Here is a 14988-nt window from a genome sequence, read left to right as displayed (position 1 = left end):
TTGTGTGTAGATAAACACATGGAAATCTTGGTGAAAAGGTAAAAATGTTAATGTGTCTCTCTGATGGGAGTGGGAATATAGGACATTTTTTTTCCCTTTTAACCTTAGTTCAGTCACTCAGTTGTGTCTGACTCTGCGACCCCATGAATCGCAGCACGTCAGGCCTCCCTGTCCATCACAAACTCCCGGAGTTTACTCAAACCCCTGTCCATCGAGTTGGTGATACCATCCAGCCATCTCATCCTCTGTTGTCCCCTTCTCCTCCTGCCCTCAATCTTTCCCAGCATCAGGGTCTTTTCAAATGGGTCGGCTCTTCACATGAGGTAGCCAAAGTATTGGAGTTTCAGCTTCAGCATCAGTCCTTCCAATGAACACCCAGCACTGATCTCCTTTAGGATAGACTGGTTGGATCTCCTTGCAGTCCAAGGGACTCTTAAGAGTCTTCTCCAACACCACAGTTCAAAAGCATCAATTTTTCGGCGCTGAACTTTCTTCACAGTCCAACTCTCACATCCATACGTGACCACTGAAAAAACCATAGCCTTGACCAGACGGACCTTTGTTGGCAAAGTAATGTCTCTGCTTTTTAATATGCTATCTAGGTTGGTCATAACTTTCCTTCCAAGGAGTAAGTGTCTTTTAATTTCATGGCTGCAATCACCATCTGCAGTGATTTTGGAGCCCCCAAAATAAAGTCTGTCACTGTTTCCACTGTTTCCCCATCTATTTCCCATGAAGTGATGGGACCAGATGCCATGATCTTAGTTTTCTGAATGTTGAGCTTTAAACCAACTTTTTCACTTTCATCAAGAGGCTTTTTAGTTCCTTTTCACCTTCTGCCATAAGGGTGATGTCATCTGCATATCTGAGGTTATTGATATTTCTCCTGGCAATCTTGATTCCAGCTTGTGCTTCCTCCAGCCCAGCGTTTCTCATGATGTACTCTGCATATGCATATAAGCTAAATAAGCAGGGTGACAATATACAGCCTTGGTGTACTCCTTTTCCTATTTGGAACCAGTCTGTTGTTCCATGTCCAGTTCTAACTGTTGCTTCCTGACCTGCATATAGGTTTCTCAAGAGGCAGGTCAGGTGGTCTGGTATTCCCATCTCTTTCAGAATTTTTCACAGTTTATTGTGATCCACACAGTCAAAGGCTTTGGCCTAGTCAATAAAGCAGAAAGAGAGGTTTTTCTGGAACTCTCTTGCTTTTTTGATGATCCAGCAGATGCTGGCAATTTGACCTCTGATTCCTCTGCCTTTTCTAAAACCAGCTTGAACATCTGGAAGTTCACGGTTCACGTATTGCTGAACCACACCCTCTTCCAACAACACAAGAGAAGACTCTACACATGGACATCACCAGATGGTCAACGCCGAAATCAGATTGATTATATTCTTTGCAGCCAAAGATGGAGAAGCTCTATACAGTCAGCAGAAACAAGACTGGGAGCTGACTGTGGCTCAGATCATGAACTCCTTATTGCCAACTTCAGACTTAAATTGAAGAAAGTAGGGATGACCACTAGACCATTCAAATATGACCTAAATCAAACCCCTTATGACTATACAGTGGAAGTGGGAAATAGATTTAAGGGACTAGATCTGATAGACAGAGAGCCTGATGAACTATGGATGGAGGTTCATGACATTGTACAGGAGACAGGGATCAAGACCATCCCCGTGGAAAAGAAATGCAAAAAGGCAAAATGGTGTCTGAGGAGGCCTTACAAATATCTGTGAAAAGGAGAGAAGTGAAAAGCAAAGGAGAAAAGGAAAGATAGTCCCATTTTAATGCAGAGTTCCAAAGAATAGCAAGGAGAGATAAGAAAGCCTTCCTCAGCAATCAATGCAAAGAAATAGAGGAAAACAACAGAATGGGAAAGACAGAGATCTCTTCAAGAAAATTAGAGATGCCAAGGGAACATTTCATGCAAAGATGGGTTTGATAAAGGACAGAAATGGTATGGACCTAACAGAAGCAGAAGATATTAAGAAGAGGTGGCAAGAATACACAGAAGGACTGTACAAAAAAGATCTTCACAACCCAGATAATCACAATGGTGTGATCACTCACCTAGAGCCAGACATCCTGGAATGTGAAGTCAAGTGGGCCTTAGAAAGCATCACTACGAACAAAGCTAGTGGAGGTGATGGAATTCCAGTTGACCTATTTCAAATCCTAAAAGATGATGCTGTGAAAGTGCTGGATGCAATATGCCAGCAAATTTGGAAAACTCAGCAGTGGCCACAGGACTGTAAAAGATCAGTTTTCATTCCAATCCAAAGAAAGGCAATCCCCAAAATGCTCAAACTACCGCACAATTGCACTCATCTCACACACCAGTAGAGTAATGCTCAAAATTCTCCAAGCCAGGCTTCAGCAATGCGTGAACCATGAACTTTTAACCTTAGTTTTTCTAATTGCTCTGTAATGAAATGTGCTACTTCACTAAACTTATTTAAAAAAAACAAAAAAAGAAACTGCAACCGGAGAGCTGCTCTGGGTCACCATGAAGGCAGGCTGTAGAGCCATTGCCATGAGCCAGGCTTTGAACTTGACATTGGGGGTTTCTGAGCCTGTTGGTGTCAGGCCCTGTGCTGGGGGCCTGGAAGGATGAAGCTGGCGACTCTGAGGCTCTAAGGTGTGTCCATCAGGAGCTCCTCAAGGGCTGCAGCAGTTCACGCCTGACCCTCCCTGTGGGGCTTTTTCTGAGGGCACCTGCAGATGCTAATTCCTCTTTTGCTCCTTGCAGCTTCAGTGCCTGTGAAGTTAGTGTTGGGGGAGAGGTGCTGTGGCTGTCCTCAGGGGCTGCCCCTTCCCCATCCAAGCAGCCTGGGACTGGAAGGAGGGGGCTGGACTCAGATGCCCAAGTTTGCAGCCCAGGCCATGGCAGTGGATGGGAGCTGGAGGGCTTAAAAGATATGGGCAGAAGCCTCCAGCTCCCTGCCCTGCCTTCACAGCCAATTAAGAGCAGCACTACCCACCCTAGGGTCTGAAAGGAACGGAGAGACAGCACTTGCCACCATATGGAGAGGGGCTGAGCTATTTAAAAATCAAGATGTCCATTAGCCATCATTTCATCAGGAGTGCCCTCAGGCCCTCGGGGAAATGAATGGTCCACCCTGGCAATGGTCCACTCTCTCCCAGTCTCACCTAAATCCCCTGCTGACTTTGTGCCCTGGTTCTGTGGACTCTCCTGGGCCCTGAAGCATCCCCCTTAGGTCTTTCTCTTACCAACAGACCTCTCTTCTCCTGGAAGAGCCTTGCAGGTCAGTTTGTCCTCTTTAGAGTTTGTTGAAAGCAAAATTAACAATTCCAACCACTACTACGAAAGAAAACCGGGTGCTTTTTACCATAAAGCTATTTGTCACATCGGGAACACACATGCACCAGTGAACGGTGGATTACCTTGATGGAACAGCTGTGGCTGGATTCTGGCAGCCGAGAAAGACTGAAACAGCTGCTGAAATGGCAAAATGACTGGAGGCTCGAGGGGCATGGGAACGAGGGGATTAAGATGATCAAAGAGAACAGAGTTTAGGGCAAGAATATACTGACATTTAGAACATTTAGCTAAGGCACTTACTGAAAATCTCTGGGTAGATCAAGATGTCCATTTCCCTGGTTAGTCACCAGGAAGCCTGGTGGATGTGGCATCCACCCTTGGAGTGCCAAAATGCAGACGCTTGTGGGCGTGTGTGGATGTGCTGTTGAGTCACAATATTGTTAATTATGAGGAAGTTTAGGAATTGAGGCAAACTTTCTCCCACCCCCATTTGCTGACAATTAAGGCAGGCTGGCTGTGAATTACCAGCCATCATTCTTTCAGTTTCCAACTCCCGTAATTGGGTTAGAACGCCTATGTGAAACAAGCATGCCTCCAGAACTTGAGCTAAGTTAGAGCCCTTTATAAATTAGGCAATAAATTGGAGTATGTTTCCCCATCTGGTACCCAAACGTAGGAAATCTGCGATGTAGCATGAGACACCAGGAGCTACAACAAAGCCCTGTGGTGTTTGCGTTTTGGGAGGCGTAGAGCAGTGGAAGAAACTCTGGGGTTCATAGTAACTGCTGGGATGCCACTTCCCACCCTGTCATTTATTACCTACATCACCCTGGACCAGGGTTTTAAACCTCTCTGTGTGTCTCAGTATTTTCATCAGCAAAATGGGGATAATAAGAGCACCTGCCTCCTAAGTTTGTCACAAAGTTTAATAAGATCATCCGCGTTGAGTGCTTAGGATGCCATCTGGCAGAGAGGCAAACATTAACAAGCTCTACTGCTACAATTAAAGTTCATAAAATTCCAAGAGTGCAGAGGCGTCCTGGAGACCTTTCGAACAACGCAAGGCAAATGTGGCAACAGTGAGCTCTTTCTCAGACAAGGTGGCCACCCTGTCGCAAGCATCCATCCTAACCAGCTCAGGTGAAACCCCATCTTCTGCCCAGTTTCATGGCTGTACCCTCACAGCTGGATGAGTCTGGAGGAAAGCCCCACACCATACTGACTGCTCCCTCTCTGTGTCTGCCCCCCAACCTCAGACAAGCCTTTTGTGCAACCTGGTAATTACCCTGCATGCTCCGGGCTCAGTTCCCTCCCCCTCTTCTAGAAAACCGTTTCTATTTCATGCTGCCTCCCTCCTCTTCAACCTTGCCTCTAATCTCACTTCCTAGTTCCTTCAGAAAATGGAAACACTCGGAGAATAACTTTCACAGGCTTCCAGCCCCTCAGCTAATAGCTAGATTGATACCTGTGCCTACCCATGAGAGCTACCTGTCCTCCTGCTGACCTGCACATGCTTTTGTCTCCGGCCACCTCCCACCACTCATGTACTGAGTCTCATCTCCTTCTTGCCTCTGAAGAATGTCTGTCAACCTGAAACTATCTCCTCTGTTTTCTTCATATCAATTTCCTTTTTCTTTTGGATCATTCTCATAAGCATCCAAACATTGATTTAAAAACAAACAAACAAAAAAATCCTCTTGATTACAACTGCCTGGGCCTAGATACCACCCCATTCCTCCACCCTCCTAGGTCAGCATAGCTTTTCAGAAGCATTGTCTGTTTTGGCTGTATCCATGGCCTTTCCTTCTGTTCTCCTCAAACCCACTTGAATTTGGTGTTCCTACGGCTCCACCAATCAGCTCTTGTCATGGGCATCAGTGGCTCCATGCTGCCTGATCCTAGGTGGGGTCTCAGACCTCACCCTTATTGGCTTCTCAGCAGTCATTGGCTCAGCTGATCATTCCCTCCTTCTTGAAATACTTTCTGCTCTCCGGTTCTGATTATTCTCTTGCCTTCTTGGGCATGACGTCTTCTCATCCTCATTTGCTGGCTTATTCTCTGTTCTCTTGCTTTTCAATGTGGAAATACAGTTTAGCTCAGCCTCAGACTTTCTCTCTTCTCTCAACTAGGCTGTCTCATCGTGTCCTATGACTGAATTGATCATCTCCGCTTGAATATCTAATGGACATCTCCAACCTAAAGTAGCCAAAACTTGAACTCTCAATAGCTAACCCCACACTAGCTTCTCTTGAGGTCTTTTTTGTCTCAGAAAGTGGCAACTGTATTCTTCCAGTTGTACAAGCCCCAAATCTTAAAAAATTATCTCCACTTCTCTCTCTCTCCCTTCCATATTCAGTTTATCAGTCCATTCTTTCAAAACTTCTACCACCACTGATGCTATTACCCTGGCAAAAGACTTTATCATCTCTTACCTGGATTATTTCAGTAGCCTTTCCTATAGACTGAATATATGATCCTGCAATATGTGAAACCGTAACAGCAGGAGGACCCCATGGGGCCTTTGGCAGGGTCAGGGGAGAAGGCCTTTCCCCAAATCCTCTGCTTTAGCTCCTCTTTGAGGTACCTTGCATGCATGCTCAATCATGTCCAACACTTGGTGACCCCATGGACTATAACCTGTCAGTCTTCTTTGTCCGTGGGATTTTCCAGGCAAGAATACTGGGGTGGGTTGCCATTTCCTCCTCCAGGGGATCTTCCCAATCCAGGTATTGAACCCACTTCTCCTGAGTCTCCTGCATTGCAGGCAGATTCTTTACCACTTGAGCTACTGGGAAGCATCTAGACAATAGTATTTGATGCACATTTCCTGAGTTGTTTTGCAGATGTAGAAAACCTTCCCCTCTCCAACAAATAACTACTTGATGATCATGAGCACATAGCCCCAGGCCTCCTGGAGCCCAAGGGCAGATAATGTTCATCCCTGTGACACCACGCTGCTCCCTCACCATTATCCAGCCAGAGAATTGTGCGCAAGCTGACCACAGACCCTGGGATCCCCCCTCCCTCACTTGGCTTTTAAAAGTGCTTTGCTGAAACCCTTCAGAGAGTTTCAGGGGCTTTTTAGTAGGGCATGAACCACCTGCCTCCTTGCATGGTCTTGCAATGAACCTTTCTCTGCTCCAAACTCCAATGTTTCAGTTTGTTTGGCTCCACTATGCATTGGGCACATGAACTTGCAAACTCGTGTTAACAAAACGAATACCCAAAGAGATGGTAGTAGGATGTGGGGCCTTTGGGAGGTGATTAGGTCATAAGGGTGGGGTCTTCATGAATGGGATTAGTGCCCTTATAAGAGGCTTCTTCTATTTCATTAGGACACAGTGAGAAGATAGTTGTCTATGAACAAGGAAGTGGGCCCTCACCAGTCACTGAATCTCTCAGTGCCTTGACCTTGGGCTTCCCAGCCTCTAGATAATAAATAAATGTTTGTTGTTTATAAGACATTGAGTTTATGGTTTTGTGGGGTTTTTTTTTCTGCTAGAGTAGCCTGTTCATCAGTCCTCTGGTTTCTATCATCACACTCCTACATGTATTCTCAACCTAGCAGCTCAGTAGTTTTTGATCCTTTAAAAATGTACATCTGTGCTGCAAACTCTCCCTTAACTTCTACTTCACCTGTAGAAAAAGCCAAAGGCTTTACAATGGCCTATAAGGGCCAAATGTTTCCACTGCTTTCAAGACTTCAGCTCCTATGACTTTTGTCAGCACTGACTATTCTTTTTCTCTTAAAGTTGAAATACAATGTTGTGCTAAATTTTGCTACACAGCAATGTAATCCAGTTACACATATATAGATAGATACATCTTTAAAATATTCATTTCCATTATGGTTTATCATAGGATATTGAATATAGTTTCCTGTGCTATATAGTCAGACCTTGTTGTTTATCCATTCTATATATACCAGTTTTCATCTGCTAACCCCAGCCTCACACTCCAACCAATCCCCAACCTCTTTCCCCTTGGCAACCACATTCTGCTCTCTCTATGTCCATGATTCTGTTTCATAGATAGACTCATTTGCATCATATTATAGATTCCAGTAGCATGAATGCAGCTAGAGATTATCATACTAAGTGAAGTAAGCCAGAAATATAAGTATCATATCATATCACTTATGTGTAGAATCTAAAATATGACACAAATGAACCTATCTGTGAAACAGAGACAGAATCATGGACTATTCTCTCCATTCTGCCCTCGTTGTTGATCCTTGAGTGCACCCAGTGAGCAAGAGGCCACAAGGGCGCTCTGAACCTTTGCACTCACTTGTTCTTCTCTCTCTCCTGGAAAGCTCTTTCTCTGGATGTCCATGATTTGCTTCATGCAAGTCTTTGTGCAAATGTCATCTCCCCAAAGAGAACTTCTCTGACCTCTTCGCCCCTCTTCTTATCACCACTCTCCACATAACTTCTTCAACAGCAAGGCTTCTAATCTGTTTTGTTCACTGATATAGCCTCAGAACCCAGCACACTTAGTCATTCTCAGTGAAATTTTGCTTCATGGATGGATAAATGAACCTACCCTCCAACCCCTTGGCATGGGTGTCCAGAAGTTACAGTGTTAGGCTGGAGGTGTGATAGGGTCAGCAGGAAGGAGCTGGGAGGTGGGTACAATTTTGTAGCTTATACATTATTTATGACAACCTCTCTCATAGGGTACAGATTGGCCTGGGGCATGGAAACAACCAAGTCTTCCAAGGTTCTACAATTCCAACATTTCTGTCTTGATTTACATAACTCCTGGACCATCATGGCTGAGATTGGAGAGGATCCATGAATGGTGTGTGTAACGAGCATTTGCTACAGGTCTCTGGACAACCATGGAATGTCACTCTGTGGGCATGTTACGTGTCCCTTAGAAACTCCTCGTGGGCAGGGAGGGATGCTTCCTCCTTGTGTTGTCCTCCCCTGAACCCTACAGTTGTAACATGAATTGGACATATAGTAAAGGATTACTGAAAAATTGATTGCTCTAAAATGTAGGATCTATGAAAGGCTGAGAGATGTTCTGTTATGGGGTTTACCATCTGACTCGGTAACTAGCACTTTAACTAACTGATTGCCCTTTGCAATTATGATTAGCCTGCTTACCTATGCTCTTGTCCCAACAGAAATGTGTCAGTAAGTATCACCCCCAAATTTCAGTGGCTTAAAAAAAATAAAGCTATTTTTCACCCATGAAAAGTCCAATCAAGTGTTTAGACAGTGGCCTTCCATGAAGGAATTCTGTGACGCAGATCTGTACATCTTGTGGTTGTACCACCTTTTAGGGTCTAGGGGTCCTCTGTTAGACCCTCTGCTGGCAGGCAGGGAAAGAGAACATCAAGAGTGGGAGTCAGGCTTAGAAGTGTGAACCTGCTCACTCTCATTCCATCGCCCACAACTTAGATTACATCTAGCTCCAAGGGAAGCTGGGAGAGACTCTCTAGCCATGTGGCCTAGAGAGCAAGGAAATGGTATTGATGAATAGCAGTTTAGTCACTGACACAAAAGGAAAATTAAAGGTCAACATTAGCCTGCCCCAGGCCACATACTGACAAATCCTGTTTCTTGGATAACCTTGGCTAGTTAAAATCACTATGCTTCACTTTTCTCTCTCCAAAATATCCTCTTCCCCCATTACCTTTTCTCCTAATCCTATACCTTCCATGAGGGTAAAGAGTTTATTATTTATTTTACCATTACTTGGCTGTTTTTAAGTTTCTAAGGATCTTCTGGCTGGCCTATCTCACAACCCAAGCTGATATCTGAGATCCGGTACATGGAAGAAATGTCCGTCTTGTGACACTACTGTTTTCAGTTACTGAGAGTGTCCTAGGCAGAAGCAACAACATATGCAAAGGCCTTGAGATGGGGAAGGGTCCAGGGTGGCTGAAGAGCCTCTCTGTGAGGGCTCCCGTATCAGTCAGTCCTGGAGTCTAGCCCTCAGTTAGTTGAGTGAGCTTAGACAGGGTGTATGATATCCAGGGCTATTTTCATTTCTGTAAACTAGGATAATAGTGGCATTGATCTCATAAGTATATGATGAGATGTGAATGGGGCGACACAGCTAGAGCACTTAGGATGGTGTCTGACGTGTTAGCTGTCATTATAGTTATTATATCACCACTGTGTGTGCGTGTGTGTGCATGTGTGTGCATGTGCTCAGTCATGTCCGACTCTGTGGCCTCACGAACTGTAAGCCCCCCAGGCTCCTCTGCCCATGGAACTTTTCAGGCAAGAATACTAGAGTCAGGTGCCATTTCCTACTCCAGGGGATCTTCCCAACCCAGGGATCAAACATCTCTTGAGTCTCCTGCATTGGCAGGCAAACTCTTTACCATTGGTGCCTCCTGGGAAGCCCAATATTTTATCATAATTAACAGATCCTTTGTCTGGATCCTTGGTTCAGAGAGATATTCCTTCCAGGCAGTTTCTACCTTTCTAATCCAGTGCCCAAATGGCATAACTACAGCCCCCTGAGGCAGGTTGCATTTTTCTTACAGATGCTGCTGCGCAATTGAAATCTAAGCTCTAGCTCTGTGGCCTTACTTTTCAGGTAGCATGTGTCCTGACTGCTTGAACTTTGATCAGCATAAGATTCATCTGTCTACTCCTGCCCTGTTTTTCCATAATTGCATTTGCTTCATGCAACTTGGGTCAGAGTTACATTCACTGGATGGACCATTCTAGAAATCCTGACTTTGCCAGGAATTTCATGTTCATCTGTGCTGCAATTGTCTTGAAATTTCAGCTCAGAGTCAGAGCCAGTAGTGTCTCTGAAGCCTGTCAGATTCAAACCCTTGTGAATGAGAAGAGTGTGGCCAGGCTCTCTGATGTTCCCCTTTGGCCCTCCTCCCCAGGCACCCTCCCCTGCTCCTTGAGGGCTAGCTTCAGACAGACAGGGTTCAATAGGATTGCCAGAAAGTCTGCTAGGTCAGGCCCTCTGGAAACAAGAAATCTCTGTACAACCAAGGGAATCTCTAGCCCCCTATCTAATGGCCTTTCATTCTAAGCAACATGCAATAGACAGACATTCCAACAGGACAAAGGGATTCTGACAGCTTGTGGAGCTCATCATGGTGAGGCTCCAAGCTGAACAGAGCTCGTTTGCTACTGACATTGTCTACAGCATTCATCTACACCCATACACACACACACACACACCCCAGTAAGGTTTAACCCTTCATGGAGACTCTCTAATTTAGCTCAGGAAGAATTTGATTAACATATATTATGTTGGCAAGTACTAAGATCAGCATTAAGAACACGAATATAAATAAGGCTGCTGCTTTCCTCGAGGAATCCATAGTCTAAATACACAACAGATTACATAATAGTATACAAAATGCTGCAGTAAGAGTGAGCTTTAAGTACGATGAGAACACTTAAGAGAAAGGGGACACATTTTTTTCCTGCCAGAGGAGGGTGAGTCAGACACATCTTCATAGAAAAAGGGACACAGCAGACTTGAAGAGAAAGACAGAAAATCAAGAATGTGTTGAATGAGGTTATTTTGGTTGCAAGTAACAAAAATGAACTGGTTAGTTAAATAAAAGTGGGTTATTAAACGAGTCCCGATTTTTTCAAAGAATCCAAGGGAGAGAGGAGCAAGTAAATTTCAAGAATGGCAAGAACCCGGAAGTTTGGGAGACCATGTCAGCAAGAATCTATGATCTACCTTTCTAGAAGAGTGTATCCAAACATAACTCTCCTCCATCAGCTCCTAGCCTCTTGGCGTCTTAGTCCAAAATTCTCACTTCTTAGAAGAATCTGATTGGCCCAGCTTGAGTCACAGGTTGATTCTTGGTTTATTTACCTGGACCTGAAACCTGAGTTCTCATAGTTCAGAACCAAACATTGAATCCAGGGCAGTTCCCAAGGAGGGGTCATCATATGAGCTTAACGTCCACCCCTGGAGGTGGCTATTTCAAGGAGAGAGAAGTTTGCTTGGAGAGGGCAGTGTTGGCAAACGCATTCAGGCATGGAGGTAAAAAGGTATATGGTGTGATTGTGGCAAAACAGTGACTTTGTTGTTATTTCTTTCTGCCATCTCTGTGACATGACATTACACTGAATATCCATTGATCATATCACAATTTGTATGCACAAAAGGAACCTGCTATTTACAATCCTTTCAATTGAGGTTTGTGGGCTAACTTAAAAGGACACTTATTAGAAACCTATTTGCGGTGAATGGGTTGCAAATGGAAAGGAAAGTGATGGAAAAAAAAAGTCACACTTGAAACTAGCAGCATCTGGACACCTCTAGGAAATCTTAGTGGCAGACACCTCCCCCGCCTTCCTCTGATCACCTCTGCTGGAATGAATGAAGTTGAACAGTGCACAGTGTATGTAGTAAGGCTTCTGGTGAGTTGGAAAATTGAGGTTTTGTCATGACTTACAGGATGAGCATGAAAGAGTGAATCATATGTCTCCTCTGTATATGACACCTCCCCACCCTCCTCTCTTCCTTGCCTAGCATTCATCGCCCCTTTCTAACACAGTCTCAATTTTTTTTTTTTTTTAGAATTATCTCCTTCTGGTGGATCTTTCCCCTCAGGGCTTTGGTGCAGTCAAAAGTAAACCTGTGAATAAAACTTACTTCTTCAGACTCTGTCTCCCTGAACTTTGAATCATAAGCAAGCGCACAAGATAGAACACACTGTTCTCGGTGAGATGTTGAATCCAGATGTCAGCGACTCAGCAGAGAAACTGAGAAGAGTCTCAGGGGGAATGTGGCTGTGGCCAGTCCTCCTATCTCTGCCCTGGTTCAGCCAAGGGCAGGCCCGAGACTGGGACTCCATGTTCAGATCCCCCGTCTCCATCTTTATTGGGAGCCTATATTAGGAAAAGAGGGAGGCAGAAAATTACCATCACTCAGCAAAGCAGGTGTCTGTTCTTACTGACTATGGTAAAGAAATTAATTGGAGCATTTTAGAGTCTCCAGAGCAAGGGGCAGAGCAAAATTGTTTAGGAGTTCATGCTAGCCAGTCACCGCTTACAAAGCCACTGGGAGAGTTATAGGGAGAACCCACGGGTGTTGTTTGTAGGTCTGTTTGGGCAGTCATCCATCCTTATTGGACAGGGGCTCTGTTCTGATGGGTCGGTGCATCTGCTGTGATTGGCCAACGCAACATGCTGACTGGTTGATAGTGGTGTCATGTGTGCGTGTGTGCCTGCTAAGTCACTTCAGTCATGTCCAACTCTTTGCAACCCTGTGGACCATAGCCTACCAGGCTCCTCTGTCCATGGGATTCTCCAGACAAGAATACTGGAGTGGGTTGCCATGCCCTCCTCCAGGGCAGTAGTGTCTTCAGTTCAGTTCAGTCGCTCAGTCATGTCCAACTCTTTGCAACCCTGTGAACCGCAGCATGCCAGGCCTCCGTGTCCATTACCAACACCCAGAGTTTACCCAAACCCTTGTCCATTGAGTCGGTGATGCCATCCAACCATCTCATCCTCTGTCTCGCCTTATCCTCCTGCCCTCAATCTTTCCCAGAATCAGGATCTTTTCAAATGAGTCAGCTCTTCACATCAGGTAACCATAGTATTGGAGTTTTAGCTTCAACATCAGTCCTTCCAATGAACACCCAGGACTTATCAGCTGGTAAATATGTTGGATCTCATCTGTATTTACTATGTGTAAGGCACTCTGCCCAGTGCTTTACAGACATCATCTCTGTACAAATCTCATCATCTGTACATCATCAAATCTTTACAGGTTTCATTAAACATTTATTAGGTATGGGCCTTATTTTGTGAGTTTTATTGATTCCCATTTCATAGATGAGGAAACAGAGATTCAGAGAGGCTGTTTTCTTGTCCCTTAGTAGAACAACTAGTGAGTAGTGAACTGGGGACTTGAACCAGAGCCCACACTCTTCACTGTTCAGTTATCCCACCCCAGTTACCTAAGATTACTCACTTCTGCATAACAGTCTCCTCTCTGAACTTACAGCTCTTTGAGCCATATCTTGAAGTATTATTACCATGACTTTCACTTATCAGATTGGCAAGTGTTGGGAACACAGGTGCAGGGGTAATTTGAGACTATTAGAGAAAATGGCCTTGTCTGGAGATTTTCAGCCTTTATTCTTAATCAGCAGGACATGCTGTCCAAACATGGTCTCATATGGAAACTCGGTGCTGAGAGCCCGGGGACTCTGGATGAAGAGGGGCTCAGGATTGCACTGTGAGAAACACTTGTCCAAAAGACCATTGAAATCCTCCTGGCTGGGATGCCCTCTGAAGTGAGGGAAGCCAAGGTGGCATGTCCACGTGCCACTCTTCCTCTACACGCTGCTTGGCGAGAGCTCTGGGACAGGCATCTGTTATCACAGACTTAGCACTGCACAGCCCTGCATGCCCTGACCCAGGCTGCAGAGGCTCTGGGCACCTCAGCCACCAGGAGGTGTGGCCTGGAATTAGTTCCTTTCTGGAGAGCTGGAGACCCCATGTGAACTACCCCCACCGTGGCCCAATAGAACTTTGGTGCCTACAGTACTGTCCCTATTCCTCTCCTCGAGCTTTTGCCTCCATTTACTTCTTTCCTCCACAGCTACCTCTGTGCCAGAGCCTTGTCCTAAATCCCAGCCTGCTTGGTGGGGCCCCAAGGTACTGCTCAGACATCTGTGGGACCCAGTCTTCACCTTTTCTTGTATGCTCCTCTGAACAGACTACTTGAATCACACTACAGGGTGGGAGGTTGCATCCTCCAGAAGAAGATACCAAATATTAATATGAAAGTGATTTGTTTTGAGTGGTTTTCAGTGGGGGAGTAGGGGAGTGGGACAAGTGATGGAAGAAGCCAGGCAAGGTGTGCTCTCAAGCTAAATTCCACATAGGGTAACTTGGCCTTAATTCCATCAGGGAGCTCTGAAGACAATCCAAGTCACACTGCAGTTGTTCCTATCAGAGGCAAAGGAGGCCCCTGGCCCTCTGTGAGCACAGGCAAAGTGAGCTCCTCCTGTAGCCCACGGCCACCCTCCAACAAAGGGACACAGGATCCGTGGAGGGAGTGAAAGCATGCTGGAAGCTGGGTGCACAAAATGGATTAAGAGTCCAGGGAGGTGAGGCAGAGCTGTGATGGCGTGTGTCTCGCACACTAGGTTTGGGGTGCAGCCCCTCATTGGCCATCCGTACATCCAGGGAAGGGTGTAGCTCCTCTGTCGCCATCCACACTCCCAATGGTTGAATTTCTTGGATTTGAAGGCGGGCAGACTCTGCTTATTGCCTACTCAACATCCATTCTCTGCTTCTTCCCTGCCCACTGATCCCTGATTTTGTTCGGTTCAGCAATGTGCCCAGCGTTTGGAGATGAGCCACGATTAATCTTTAACCTGAGCATGACGACACTAGCCCTTGATTTTCTGGCAATTAAAGCTAGATTTTTGACATTTGGGGGCTATAAATTATATATATACCATTTCCTGTGGTAGAGTTTCTAAATCCCTTGGAATCTCCTGGGTGATAAGAGTGTCTTTTGTTTTAATGAGGTGAATCTTGGTGGACCCCTGGATAGCTTCAGGATGGGGGCTGGTCACCAGAAAGACTCTCATCCTCTAGGATGGGCAGAGCGGCTGGAGATTAAGCAAATGGTTGATCATGTCTATGTGATGGAGTCTTCATAAAAAGTATGGGGTTTGGAGAGCTTCCAAGTTGAAGAATACATTCATGTGCTGGGAGAGTGATGC

Source organism: Cervus elaphus, chromosome 20 (assembly GCF_910594005.1).
Source record: "Cervus elaphus chromosome 20, mCerEla1.1, whole genome shotgun sequence".
NCBI classification, from domain to species: domain Eukaryota; kingdom Metazoa; phylum Chordata; class Mammalia; order Artiodactyla; family Cervidae; genus Cervus; species Cervus elaphus.
The sequence above is the reverse complement of the archived record's forward strand: the minus strand, read 5'-3'. Positions refer to the sequence as shown.